Source organism: Nicrophorus vespilloides, unplaced genomic scaffold (assembly GCF_001412225.1).
Source record: "Nicrophorus vespilloides isolate i.1.1-1 unplaced genomic scaffold, Nicve_v1.0, whole genome shotgun sequence".
NCBI classification, from domain to species: Eukaryota; Metazoa; Arthropoda; class Insecta; order Coleoptera; family Silphidae; genus Nicrophorus; species Nicrophorus vespilloides.
The window spans coordinates 31702-44499 of record NW_017096768.1 but is presented as its reverse complement, the minus strand read 5'-3'; the positions used below and the strand labels follow the sequence as shown (position 1 = coordinate 44499).

Here is a 12798-nt window from a genome sequence, read left to right as displayed (position 1 = left end):
TTAAAAAATTGAAGTGGAGATAGCGAATTGCGCTTAGAGTTGGCTACGTTGTACATGTAATATTTTGCGGTTCGAAACCATGCGAATATTATAGCATCTCCGAGGCGCACGTTGGGGGATAGTTGGGATAGCCAGTTCCAACCAATAGCCTTCGTTCGTGACATAATAACCAGCGAACGAGAGCCGAGCCCATTACATCAGTCTCTAAAAATAGACCTGTATATAACGTCGGAGCGAGTTGGAGTGGGTATGTTTGAGTTTGGCGCGGCGCTCGGGCAGCAGCAGGAGCAGCAGCAAAAGCAGCATCTGTTCACTCAGTCAGAGGCATTTATGCGATGAATATTATCCACCACGAGGATTACCCAATAACAATAAACAGCCAGTGTTTCATTCTCAATGAGTATGTGAACGAGTGCCCGGATAGAATAGGAAGACACAAGTCTTGTTGTGATATACATCGGTTGACAAACATTTCTATTTGTTGTGGTCCAAAACCCAGTTGCGGCAGGTGTCATAACGCGAGGTAAATGTTTATATTTACCCCCACAGTTTGCAGAATCATTCATTCAGCTTTTAATCATCTTATCACCTAACTTTCATTCAGCCTCTGCACGAGTTTATGATCACCTGCTTGCATCTACACCCTTATTATTTATCATCATTTTATTATTCACACACAACAAGCACAAAAACTCATCAAACTAACATCAGAAAATCCTGTACTCCCGACGGGAGGACGGACGGACTTTCAAATTTCCGCTCGCCGGATGAGCGCACTCTCCGCCAATTCAAATATATTTGCCGCTTTTAGCATATTTCAAAATGCAAGTACGAGCACGAATTAACGAATGCTTCCCAATTTATTAAATTGATGAAACTCCTCTCGTGGTAGGTGTTTAAACGCACTAAATTAACGTAGGCGATGTTTAAATTCGTAAAGGACAAAAAAAGAACAGAACTAACGTTAATCAAATTTTAAAGGCCAGGCCTTCTTCAATTTTGATGATTGACATTGATTCGAAAATAATTGCAGCAGCAAAATGCAAATGGCCAACGATCGCGACTTCCGTTTTCCACTCGACGGCTCCCAAATTTATTTGTTAACGCGACAAATAGAATCCTCGCTGATTCACGAATTTCACCCATTCTATTATAACACAACCTTCTTTCGATAACGATTTTCCCGAACGAGTGAAAAGACTTAATTCCCTTGAACTTTACATGTAGTTTATTATATTATTTATTTATTTTTTTTTTACTCTGAAAGCCCATTCTCGTATCGCCTTTGCGAATCTGCGAAACAAATCCTTGTGTTACCTAATCTACATTAATATTTCACGAAACGAATGGTTTTTCATTTCGGTTTTTACATCCTGTATGATTCAAATGTACATGTCTTTCTAGTCTGTGTCGATACTATTTTTTTTTTCTTAATCGGAAACGTGACCGCAGCAAAAATTTGTTTGATAATAATTATATTCAGTGCTGGGTATGATTCTTTTAAACAAAACAAAAAAAGAAACGACTAGACGTGTTTGATAAATTACCCAGATTTGTTTTTTTTTCTTTTTTTACTTAATTTTGCAATGAGCAAGAATTTTTCTGGTAAATTGCGAATTCAGATGTTGTGCAGTTTACGTGAGCAGTAAAATAATCTTACATTTAAGTGGAACAAAACAACACCTGCGGTATTGTTGAGAATATCATTTTTTTTACTGTTAAATAATGTTGTCAAATATTCTAGATGAATCGTTTTAATAAGAATGAATATATTTCTTTTAGTTGTGAATGAGGTTAATACGCATGGAAACAACGTCGATAAGAAGTATAGTCCAACTGGCATTTTTTTTATCTGTATTTTTGTTTTAATAGTTTATAGTTCCAATTAGTTAATAATAAGTAGATACACATTTTTTATCTTGAGTAATGTTCCCATAAACATTTTGTTTTTGTTTTGTCGGTTGATAACATTGGGCGCGTAATTAAAAGAAAATGAATGAATTTTGATCACTGGAGCATAATTTCCATTTATCTAGGCTCTTCTTGTAACACATTTGTGAAATCCGCGGTCGTTTCTTTTCACTACGAATTAACCCTTGCATTGCCAAGGATCACTTTGATATTCAAGCCAAAACCGCCTTGCACGCTAAATAATTCACTGCATTCCAAAAATAACTAAATTACACAAATTGTAACTTTTGTTTAATACCGTTTAACATATTTTGTTATTTGATTTTTGTGTTTTATTATATAAATTTAATGCTTGTAAAAAAATAATACTCTAAAGGAATTATATTAATTATTGCATGAAAAACTTAACTTTTTTAATTAGTTATTGAATCCGGAAATTTTATTTTTATTTTGTAGACATTTGTCTTATGTTTTTCCATAATTGATTTTATTTTTATGTCAATTTTGTTTTAATTAATAATAATATAATTTTAAAAATCTATTTTATAATTCTCTTCGTAATGACAATTATTGGATATGTCAATTGAAGCTAACAACATAATTTTATAATGACAATAGGAAACCCGTTCTAACATTTATTGAGCTTACGTTGAATTACTAAATTACTATGATTATTTATTTTATAAGTATATATTTTTATACTTAACATTATCCCTTTGTCAATATAGAAAAAAAATACATTAGTTATAAATAAATAAATAAATAATAATAAAGAAGTATTCATTCAAAACGTCCATTGTTATCCATTTTTTTTTAAATTTATTATTACTATACAGTGGAACCTCGCATAACGAGAATTTTGTATAACGAGTGACGACGAGAAGAGAAGCCTCGGATTGCGCGCCTGCTATAACATGTTTAAAATTTGTGTACACAAATTATGTGTATTTTTTGAATATGTTTCACTATACGAGTAAAAATCCGTAAAATTTGGAATGGATTAAATTAAACTCGTTAAGCGAGGTATTCGTTGTTTACCTTTTATAAGCTGTTTCATACAAACAATGCAAATTTTTAATTTAAACGTTTGTTTAATCGTTGTTTCATTGCGACAGAAGTAACGTTATTTGTGGGTATTGTCAAATGGATAATGTAATTGCAATAAATATATCGACTTTATCATTCTGGACACTGACAGTTTCGCCACTATCGATTTCCTAACCACTTTGTTATTTTGCTCGAAACACGCGAACGTTTAATACCGTTCATTGGTTACTTTGTGCTTAGAAGATATTTAATGTTAATTTCAATACATTTTTTGTATCAATCAAAAAAAAATACATATTATTATTAATTATATTGCTTCATGCGTCTATAATTTACCACTGTTGTAAATTTTACTATTCGTTATTACCGTTGATTAAAGCTGTAAAAGCGAATGTGTTTAATTAATATATTTAATTGGAATAATAATATTCGTAATTGGATTTATTAGGAAGTACAAATAAATACGATGAGTTTTTTTGACATATTGCTTTTTATATTTTTCTATATGTTGAAATTTGTTTAATTTTAGTACGCGAAACAATAATATATAGTCCAGGTAATTGGTTCCTCACTGTATGAAACCAGACTAATTGAACCGCATAGAAATAAACAAAACAAGAAAAGATCAAAATTTAGTTGGTTTTGAAATTTTCAAACCAAACTATAGTAAATCTTTACTCGGTGTTCATATTAGAACAATAATGTATGCTTTATTTGTTTCTTGAAATGTTGGCCGTATTTCTGGTATAAAAACTGCAACGATATATCAATAAAGAAATAATTGCACCTTTAACTTATTTTACTGTAAAATTAGTTGCGTTTAATCTATTTTGTAGGTAGTATTGAAAATATGAAACAATTGTGCTTATTACAAAAAGTTTTGGATTTAATTCAACTCTAAAACTGCAATATTTGTACACAGTTAAAAGAAAATATGAATCAACAATTGAATGTTAAATAACAAAAAGTAATATTGAGATAATGTACACCTATTCCAACTTTGTTTAAAATTTGAAAAGAATAACACAATTAAAAACAAAACTATGTAGATTTTCTATTTAGAATATTCATAACTACTTATGATTATGTGATTTGTGTGGAACATTACAAAGTTAATAAATAAGTTCAAACGGTCATTTTATGGTATAATATTTTGCAATGGAGTCAAAATTATGAAAAAAATAATTATGCATGACTAATAATATTATTCAAAACAGGAGGAGCAGTAGGAAGATAACGAACTTATCGCCCAATGAGATTTAAATGTTTTATCATTAGTCCAAATATGATTGGCTTCCGAAAACGTATACATTTTCCTGGCGAAACATGTGTATGGAAGAGATAGACAATTCTAGACTAATGTATTGAGAGAGATGAAAACATAAAAGGACGAATTAGCATCAAGAACGAATTAAAAATTACGAAGCACACATTTTATGTTTTTTTTTGTTATTGCTTCGTCCACCAGTGTGCCGTGAATAAAATTATGATTTCGTAAGGACAACTGCATGGGCATCATAACATTAGATGAAATAGTGTACACATTTGCATACGTGTACACGCCTAACGCTTTTAACTTTGCCGGCTATTACTAATGACATTTTCCGCCATATGTATTTAAATTTTATGTATGTGTATGTATATGTATATACGTACGCGCGTGTGTGTGTGTTCTGGAGTATGTGTGCATAAAATTTGAATATGAATCGTTCGCTCATTTCAGAACTTAATTATCCACGACCGAAGTGCTTATTATCTACATCTGACGGAATTCTTTCTACCCAGAGGCCTCTATTTGTATTACAATTAACACCTGGGGTACTTGCGTACAAAGCGAACAATCCTCGAAAAAAAAAGGACTCGCGTTGTCATCATTTTTCTACATCCTTTTGCACAAATTTATAAATGAAAGCTTTTTTTTTCATAACATTTTCTTTTTAAATTTTCCGTTCCCATGCAACGAATATTATATTCACTCTAATTAATAATAAACAATATACAGTTATAACCACCTCCAAGAAAATAACGCAAAACGTAGGCGTTTATTTATTTTTTCGTTCATTTCTATTGCAATTAAGTGTTATTATATCCGTTTCTTGATTCAAAATAAATCAACAAAACCATACCTAATTATATTATAAAAAAAATTATACATGTTATTATTATCATTAATATAATGATAACGTCAAGGTGAAGTGTGGTTCTTTGCGGATTGCCACAAATGGTTGATTATTTTGGAATATCTAAGGTTTTCAATAAATTTCTTTTTTGAACTTAATATAAATTCCATTTAGATTTTAAAAAAATCTTCATTTCTTATATTTCTTATTTTTCCATTTTACAACACATGGTTGTAATTAATAAGAAATAATGCGAATACTTTCAACACTTTAAAACAACTTTCTATAGAACAAATAGAAAAAATATGAATTTAGATAATCTTCATAATTTTTTTATTAAGAAGTCACTAATCTACAATATTTAATACAGCATATTTAAAAAAATAAACCTAATATTCGGGCAGAAAAAGCTATGGTCAATAGCCCTTTGAAGCAATTAACTTTTTTTTTTGTTTCTGATATTTATATTATTGTATTGAGTTTTTTGTGTATATCATTATTTTTTATATGTAACCGTGTAGTCGATTTATTATTAAATAATAAAATCTGCTAACAAAATTATTACTATAATAGATAAATACTTGATGAAATGAAAATGATTCATTATATCAAGTCTTTTAATTTCATAAATAGATTTATTTATTCAGCTTATCCAATCTGAGTTTCAATTATATAACGCGTTTAACCTTTTTAGTCGCTAGACTTCTTGACGCTCTCGCATCGATTATTCATTCACAAAGTTACCAATGCTAAACCAAATCTTCAAAATCAATATTAAACGAAACTCATTTATATAAGTTGTTTCTCTATACTTTTTCTATTATTTTTTTTAATTACACAAATATAATATATCATTACCTATTAGTTTATAATTCTAAGTACAAGGTATTATTTTATTTAACAAATATTCTATTGAATTGGATATGGTAAATAATATTATGATATAACGAAAGTCAATGACTAAGGAAACATTTATTTATACCAATGTTTTTTTTTTAAACTTTAAAAGTAATTTATTAAGTACAATAATGAAATGAATATTGTATAAGACAAACTTAAAATATATATTAAATTATATTTCTATATATATAAAAAAAAGGTTTTAATTAAATTGATAATTGAAGCATGTATTGTATTACTTATTATAAGCTATGTGGAAGCAGTACATTATATATTAATGAAAACGGGTAAAAAAAGTAATAACATAATTATGATTATGCGTTTTTTTTTTATGTTCTGTTTGCGTTGCTGTTGAGATTCAATGCAAGTAAATATAATTATGATGTTTTAAAGCTGAGGAACGGTCGAAGAAGTGGATAGGAATAAGAAGGCAAAAAAAAAGAACACATGCAGCGGCTCTCTTGCTTCGTTGTCCTTCTGCGCTTAACACAATTCCCGCGGCGAGGAAACACTTTCAGCGCACGGGATTATATATTTTTCTCCGTGTGGTAATTGTGATGATGGGCACGCGTTTTATTTATGGAAGATGCATCCCGGACAACCTTGCATATCTATCGGAATTATCAATTTCCATAATTGCGAACATAGTGTGCTTTTTGCTGTTGTTGTTTGTTTGTTTGTTTTTTTTGTTCCATTCCGTTCCGTACCTATTTGCTTCGATCCCCGAAGTCGCGATTATGATTCGACGTTATGAACTCATGCTCGTGTGCAGCAGTAACAGTCTTAAGGTCGACCTCACGGCACGGTAATTACTTATTATTCAAGAAAATAATTGTGGGTGGAAAGGTGCAACGGATAAGTGAGTGATCTATTGGCCGAGAGCAATGTTACACATTTCACTTACTCTGTCAAGGGCTCACCTAATAATCGGATAATCTCTATTTATAGAAAACAACCAGACTCCGCATATTTGTTTCCATAATCGCGCCTCGGCTACAATCACCTGGATTGTTGTAATCCTCTACTACTACTATAACTTGTGACGTCGCCTCGTTATATCATTACGTAGCTCTTATCAATTTAGGACGCGACTATCTTTGTAGGAAATCAATTTCAAGCGATAAATACTACATCCTTACACACACTGCAACAATAACCCAACATCTCCGCTCAATAGAACATACATACAAATATATAAATTTTTTATCCGTAATTCTTATCTGTGAGGCAAAGCCCCTGAAATCCGCAGCCAATGTCCGACTTTTCGGGCATCACGTACACACGCTCTAGATTTTAAATGCAATTACAGCGAACTGTAATCAATCAAACCACTATAATCAGGATTAACAAGCGATCATTATGAAATTCCATCGCATGTGTAAAGTCATTCATTACTGTAAATACGCTTTGAAATTATATCAGCCGCTCGGCGAAGAGAAATATTAATAATAATAAAAAAAAAGCGAAAACACATTACGTACGCTTATTCATTACCTAACGCGAAAATCCTATCACTTGCACATTTTTTTTTTATCACCTCTCTTTTCCAGCAGCTGATCTCATTGATTTCCATTCATATTTTGCACGTGAGAATGTGTCACAGACGCAAAAATCTAAACATATTTACATTTTTCCATTAACATCACGTGTTTCGTATTTTTTTTAAACAAATGTTTTTAATACAACTGAGGTTAAATTATATGCAGTTAAATATTTGAAATATTTTTTTCTAATAACACAGGGAAATTGTTATGAAAAGATTGAAAATTAATAAATTTTCATTGAAAAATTGAAGTGTTGAAATATTTGCTTTTATTGATTTACTCAATAAACACTAATAACGGGAAAATGTTCAACCTATTTGGATGGAATATGATTGTAAACATAAAAAATATTGTTTTCAAAATTGTTCTAAAAAACAATTACAAATTCCATTTGGTTCCTAGAAGAATTATTTTTTTTGTTAAGTGTGCTTATTGAACTAAGATATAATAGGTGTGCACATTTATAACTAATAATAAGAGTATAATTGTAGTTCACTATCAATATATAAATAATAAAATATCAATGTTTCAAAAATTATTTATTTTATTGAAACTCGAAGTTTGCTATTATTTAAATGAGACCAAAAATATTGTTTATAGGATTAAACAAAGTAAATATGTTTATTTGAATAAATTTGGTTATTTTGGGATAAGCAGTAAGCTGTAAATTTACAGAAATAAACTAGTTATTATTTAAACTGAGTCAAGCTGTTGAATGTTACAATGGATGCAGTGCACTACAGCCATAATCTATATGTTAATAATATAGAATACGCAAACAATGCGGATAATAAAATTGTTCTTATCATTTGGTATTGTTCAAAGTCATGTTATTGTTGAATAAATATTGACTGCTAAATCATTTTTTGTTTTATGTAATACGTTTTCTTAATGCAACTTCGATAAGGAATAAATATATCGTGGCACATGCAAACAATGAGCATTTTATGTTATTACCATCAATTCGTTCGATAATCAAAAAAAAATATACCGTATGCAAAATTCTTCCATTATCAAAATTGTTGATTTTTGACGTGGGAACGGTTTCTTTATAGGTGTGTTCCTTTTATGCCATTTATATGTCACATTGTGAATATGCACGACACGATACGATCTGACCAGATTCAATTCCTCTTAATCTTAACAATATGAATGTGCAAAAAACGAAACGAAAACTAAAAGAGTAAAGGAATAAACGTGCGCGAAATAAATTCTGCAGCAGGCAGAAAATGGCAAGAGTCCATAAATCATCAAAAAAGCATAAAAAAAGGATTTAATAACTAAATAAAACCGGCCTGCATAATTTTGCATCTTCTTAGCATACACTTATAAAAAAAAAAGGCCAGGAAAGAGATCCATTATTTTTAAGATGATTACCTTACGAAAAATTGCAAGCAGAAGGTCACATGAAATCGTGTGCATCAAACGCATCAAATATTGCCTATGCTTCTTCGTTTTTCGCAGTGCATGAAATGGAGGTCACATTGTAACGGATTTTTTTTATATAAACATATATATATAAGTATGTATATATAGTTATAATTCTTTTGCGCGCTGTGACTCATCGTGGGCTCGAAAGCCGGCTCACGTATCCAAACATCAAAACAGAATAACGGAAGTGTCAAAAGAAAAAGGATTTGGCTGAAAATTTTTGCACGAAAATAACAAACAAAATACTGGTTCTCTTGAAAATCGCCTTAACCTGTTCTCATACTTATGTTAATCGATTTATGTTTCATAACAGTCTAACCTTCTTTCGAGTCGGATTGATGCAGCTTTCATAAAAAAATCCATTAATTAAATTAATCACCGTGTTTGGGAAAACAAAATGATTTTAAGTAGTTTCGTATAAAAGCAACAAAAAAGAAATAAAGGAGAAGGACGACCGACTTTACTTTACTTCGGATCACTCAATTTTACACGTGTTCTATTTTCGAATCGAGAGGCGTGCCTTATTCAAAACACATGAATTCAGTTGCAGAAGAATGAAACATTTATTATTTCGCTACGTACTTTTGACTTAATCATGTTGAGGTCAAACGTTTCCAATAATACCTTACATTATACTAATATTATAATAAACTCCAAATGTTACACCTTGCAACTGTATATAACTAAGTTGTATAGCAAATACAAGATTTTTTAATTGCGGAAACACAAAATTAAACATTTCATACGTACGCCATTTTAAATTGCATATCCTTGCGTTTTATAAACTAGAAAAAAATACACAATTACATTTCATAATTATGAAAATTTATTCTTCAAAAAATATGTCTTTTATTTAAAGAATTTTCAGATATTTAAGTGCGCAAACATATAAACTCCAATTAAATAACATTTCCTACTTTACTTTTCATTTTTTTCTAAACTTAATTAATGGTTTTATGCAATAATACAAATAACATTTCAGAATTTATATCATATACAATCGCTTACAACAATGATTTATGATTGTTTCGTCTTGTGGGGAGAGAGAGAGAAGGTAGTTATTTCTTTTTATTTATTGAAATACAATTCCGTACATTTATTGTATGCAAAGCATTCACAGTATTTATTTTTCGGTCGGTCTGTGTTCGAACGAGTGCCGCATCGAAAGGCATTTTTGCATAACAACAATTTAGATAAGTGCACATTACTTTGCCTCCACATACAATTTTTTGTTGTATTGTATTTTTGTTGTCGATTTGTTGCGAAACGAGAATCCCGATTAATATTTCTCAACGCGATTTGAATGCGTTTTATATTTCCGATCTTCTGCGATTGATTGCGAATTCCCGACCCAAAGACACTCCTCGCAATAATAGCGAAATTAAATTCCTATCACGTTTCAGACACATAACTGACAACCTTTATTTTCTTAATTTCGTGATATATATAAAAAAAAAACATAGGATGGTAATGGCCACGACACTTATTTAATTACTTTATTGCACGGTCGAACCAAAAATAAAAAGTTATAAAAAAAATAACGAGCCGCGTTAATTTATGGGAGTATTTATATTAAATTAAATTGGGCAATGCGAAAGGTTTAGAAAGCGCGAGGATCATGTGTGGTTATGCAAGATGAGCGTTGGTTCGTTCTTTTTTTTTGTGGGTAAAAATGCTGTATTGGTGTGTAATTGATTTGAAGACTCTGGATTGGGCAATGGGCATTGATGAATTTCAATTTGGAGCGGAATAGAAAAAAGATTTTGGGAATGCGTTTATAAAACGCGCCAAATGGAATTGCAACACTCCATTAATGAAGTACATTAATCATTCCGCATTTCGTGATATGTTTTTTTTGTGTGTAAATATTAATTCAGTGAAATAATTCCGTGCTCGGTGAATGCTCGTAATTAGTTATAAAACCTAGTCTAAACAATATTACCAAATTATATTTTAATTCACTTTATACAACATTTCTAAATAGTTACAAAAAATTTAAATTATAACTGAAAATACAAATTAAGTTTATAATATTGAAACTTTGAATGAAAGTAAATCAGTTTCAGTTGAAGCTTGAATTAAAATTTTATTACATAATTTGAATTTTGAATGAAAAATATATTGTTTTTTTTTGTAAATTTATTAATAAATTCATTTAAAAATAAAAATATAATGAAAACGATATTAATTTGTAAGTGTAATCTGATTGGCACTTTAATTGGAAGTAATGAAATGCGAGTGTTTGAGAGTTGACGGTTGAATTGGAATTTGTATAATTGTATAATTATAAAATTAATCATTGAAAATTGAAATAAATATTTTTTTTATTTAAATGAGCGAGCGTGTAATTTATGTAATTCGATAATGACAGTGGAAGACGGCGACTTGAGAAATGACTTGTGTCGTTCGTGTTAAAGTGACGAAGTGTGTAATTACGAACGCGATTTTGTGGCTTCGAGTTAAAGAGAACAAAGTGAGAAGACAATGTTCACAAAAGTGACGTGCATCCAGAGGTAGATATGTCGGTGATGATGATGATGCACTCACTGAGTAATAATATCGGAGACGTCACGGTTTATGATGATGTAACCGAGTTAAGAATAATAACAATATATGTAGAAATGCAAGGAAAATGTGCAGCGATGGCGGCAAAAACAGACCGCATGTCGCGCCGTCCCGTCCATCTCGCGTGGAACAAGCAACATGCGTGAATGAATATGAAACGGTGACGTAACTGCAACAAATCCCAGGAATTCAGTACTATTACTCATGCATAAACAAGATTACTATAAATACGTGAATGTTATTTATCGTTTTATTGTTAAATTGAAAGAAAAAAATTGCAATAATAATTATTAATAGAACCGCATCAGCGTCGGCCGCACCAAAACCGCAGTGTTCTAGAACGTTTTCAAAGCACGGAAGAAAAGAGGAAGATGGAAAGGAAAACGGAGAAGGAGGAGGACGACGAATGAAACTATGGAGGAGAATAAGCGGCACGTGAAAGGAATTGATTTTATATTTACAAACAATGCGGCTAAATGTAAAAAACATAACGCGACGAGATGGAAAAAACAAAAAAGAACATCGTGTGCGCGCTCTTACATAATGCGAGTTCCGAAGAGGATCTTCTGTTCTGTTCCGCACGTACACGAAGGAGGAGGAAACCGTGCTTTCAAGGATTCACAAGTTATAGCATATGTATCCAATTCCCGATGCGGACAATTATTATACGGCTCTGCGCGTTTTATCCGCACTTAATTATTTCGTGTTCGAGGCATCAACAAAAGGCAGAGATAAAGAAGAACAGTAGCTTATTTGCATACGAAATTCTATTGTTCCATTTCGGCACGAAGGTCACCACCCGTGTCCGAAATATGAGTTTGCGAATGGTGCATCGAAATAAATAAATAGAAAAGAAAATAAAGGACTTTTTCAATTACGATTCAATTCTTTCTAAATTGCGTGCAATTAAAGTGCTCGCACGTACGTGGCATTTTTACTATATGCACTTCACCGCCATGACCGGAATACACAATAGAACCGTAACTTTTATTGCTGAGAAATTCCTAAAAGCCATACAACAAGAGAAACAGTCTGTACGCATTATGCATTTTCTAATTAACCGCGAAGTAAAATACACGACGTCCTGAAACACTTTAAAAATAAGAACGAAAATTATTGATCAACATTGTTGCCAAAAGAATTTGCGCTGTCAAATTTAAACGAGTAAAAACATGGACATTGGGACTCTTTTAAAATTATTTATATATTATATATTTATGTTACGAAAATATTCGATTTTCTCCAAGAAATGAGAATAGTTTTTGTTGTCAGTATGAAAA

The 12798-nt window shown here is 30.9% G+C and overlaps 1 protein-coding gene across 1 annotated transcript in view; it reads left to right on the top strand.

Moving 5' to 3' along the window:
- Nucleotides 1-236: 236 nt before the first annotated feature.
- Nucleotides 237-12798, top strand: part of LOC108558091 (activating transcription factor 3) — a 39172-nt gene continuing 26610 nt past the window's right edge. The window contains exon 1 of the mRNA XM_017914896.1: nucleotides 237-523. The gene's annotated coding sequence lies outside the window, so the exon portion shown is untranslated. The remainder of the gene's footprint in view (nucleotides 524-12798) is intronic.